Source organism: Nannospalax galili, unplaced genomic scaffold (assembly GCF_000622305.1).
Source record: "Nannospalax galili isolate Female #2095 unplaced genomic scaffold, S.galili_v1.0 scaffold488, whole genome shotgun sequence".
NCBI classification, from domain to species: domain Eukaryota; kingdom Metazoa; phylum Chordata; class Mammalia; order Rodentia; family Spalacidae; genus Nannospalax; species Nannospalax galili.
In genome coordinates this window covers 6,448,413-6,451,124 of record NW_008360316.1, presented here as the reverse complement: position 1 = coordinate 6,451,124, position 2,712 = coordinate 6,448,413, and the positions used below count along the sequence as shown (strand labels likewise).

Below are 2,712 nucleotides of genomic sequence, written 5' to 3'. Positions count from 1 at the left end.
TACTCTTGCTCTGGAGTGTCACTTAATATGTTAAAGCTGTAGTGAAATGCTTCTTCTAATCATGTAGTTATTAAAAATAAAAAAGATTAAAAATAATAATTCTCCAAAGCATTTTTTAGAGTCCTATGTATAGCTAAAGGCTACATAACAAGCAACAATGCCAGATAGGAGATACCTTCTTTTGAGTTGTTGGCCAAGGTGGCCAAAGGGACTCCCAGATAGTAACCTAGCGTAGAACTGGGAAAATGAACAGCAGACCCCAATCTTATCTAATGGAATATTAACTGATTGCTGCTAGATGAAGAACAGCTGACCTTCCTAAAACAAAGACTTCTAGATAGGCTGACTAGATTCACCAGAAGGGCAAGAGTGGGGAATGGCTGGGGGTGCCAACAACACAGCAGAGAGTAGCAGGGATATCAGAGTATAAGGGCTCTAGTGGGGGGAGGGAGGCTACGGGAGGAAAAACAACAACACCCCCCCCCCCCAAAAAAAACAGACAACAGAGTAGGTAGGTCTAAATTAGGAACATAACCCAAAGTATCTTCTCTAAAATGGAAACACTTGCATGCTTTAAGCTGAGTACATACTCTGTATTCGACTTATCACCCAGATAGGTCCACTCACAGAGTACTCAATAAATTCTTCTTATACTAATCTGAGGCTCCATTAATTCAATGTCTACCAGCCTGTTGGTAGTGTTATGACCACTTTCAAATCCATTTGTTGGGGCAAATTATAAAGCACCTCAAATATTTGCAAAAATGCTAAAAAGATTGTTATATGTATCATTATTTTATTAAAGAGAACTGTCTCCAAAAAACTCCCCCCAAAACCTCTGCATTGATATATTCATAGAAAATGCAATTCTAAGAAAGCAACTGTTCCCAATGTAGAAAAAATTAAAATTTAAGGATACTCCTTTTAGAACCTTAGCAATAATTAAGGGTTTGTAAATTTTTTTCAGACACCTAAACTGAAATCATCAACTTTACATCAAAAGCTAGCTCTACATAAAATTATCTGTAATTGTTGGGCATCAGCACATGTCCATATGACTCAACATTCCTTTTATAAAAACAACATGGTACTTTGATCAAACTGTAACCAACAGCTTCTTGGGTAAGGTACATGTTGAAAAGATGTAAGGTTAAACTTTTATTTTCTTTAAACAAGAATCAGAAAAGTTGCACTAGGTTTATTTATGACCTAAGTCATGTGAAAAGTATTATGATCACCTTAAATTTTAACACATTGCAGATCTCTTCATTCACTTTCCCACATGTTAAAAGATCTGTGTTCTTGGTCACATCACAATTTAAAATGGGATGGAATATAAACATGGGGTGAAAAAATTCCAGTCCAGTAGGAGGAAAACCAGCACTGTCAATCATTTGCTTTAGCTTCCATTTTCCCCATAAACCTTCAAAGTGCAAAGAGGAGTCAGGGTGTAGGCATCTGTTTCTGTGACAAAAGTCTGTTACTGACATTTTTTGAATGTATTAGATGCACAGATCTTTTTGACTTAATTTTTCTTTCTGAATCAAAGCAGAATTTTGTCTGAAACTTAAAGTATTTCAAGTTGAACTGATGGATCAAGAAATATTTCACTGCATATGTTGCCTTTTGTTTGACTGAGTTTTATTGTATTGTGTACTATGACAATATCAATTGATTTGTGTGTGTGTGTGTATGTGTGTGTGTGTACACATGATGTTTGAGACATATACTAGCACACAGTAGATACACCCTCAATGAATCATTACACTGCATTGAGCTGAATAAAGCAGAAGTCAAGTCTTCTACCTCCCAAATAACATTTTTTTTTTTCCCTGCTATGCTGTACTGCTTGCTAGTATCTGTTTTAAGACTTTGGTTAGTAGAGTGCTACCGGGAGGCACATTGTCTTGTATTGTCATTGGGAAGAAGGTAAGCAGGACTCCATTATTTTAATGTCTAGAACAATCATAAAATGTACATATTATTGTTTCAATTTTACAAATGAGTTCAGGGAAGTTAAATAAATGGCTTAAATTTATTTATTTATTTATTATTCATTTTGAGACAGGGTCTCCCTGTAGCCCCAGCTGACCTGGAACTCATTATGTAGACCAGGCTGGTCTTTAACTCACAGAGATCCACCTGCCTCTACCTCCTGAATGTTGGGATTAAAGGTGTGAACCACCATACCCAGCCTAAACTGCTTAAATTTAAGGTTAGCATAAAACTTGATTTGGACCATGGAGCTGCCTTAATATATTGCAATGGCTGTTTTCACACTACAGCAGTAGGGGTGTGTAGTTATGACATCGGTCACATTTACTGTGTGGACTAGGCAGAAAAGGCCTATGTAGAGCAGAGCTGAGTACTCACACCTCAGAACAGCTGCTTGCAGATTCAACTCAAGAGTAAATCTAGCCAAGTTCAGCCAATGCTGGCACCCAGCGGAACTGCACCCAGCTGTCTCAAACATATAATGAATGCCCTTGTTTTAAGTTAAAGTGGGTTGGTTTGTTTTGTATTAAGAACAAAGTGATACTAACGGCATGTCTTAGTTTCAAATATCAAATTACTGGAAAGAATTATTATATCCTATAAACCAGACATTACTTTTCATTATAGATTAGAATATTCTGAGACTAGTAACCTTAGTTAATGTTTCATAGGTTAAGTTCTCAGAGATCCAGAAATAGTATTTAGGTTTAGAGCCTG

The 2,712-nt window shown here is 36.6% G+C and overlaps 1 protein-coding gene across 1 annotated transcript in view; it reads right to left on the bottom strand.

Annotated features, from left to right (window-relative positions):
* Micu2 (mitochondrial calcium uptake 2) overlaps positions 1-2,712 on the bottom strand; it is a 130,342-nt gene that overhangs the window by 15,936 nt on the left and 111,694 nt on the right. The gene's annotated exons all lie outside the window — the stretch shown is intronic.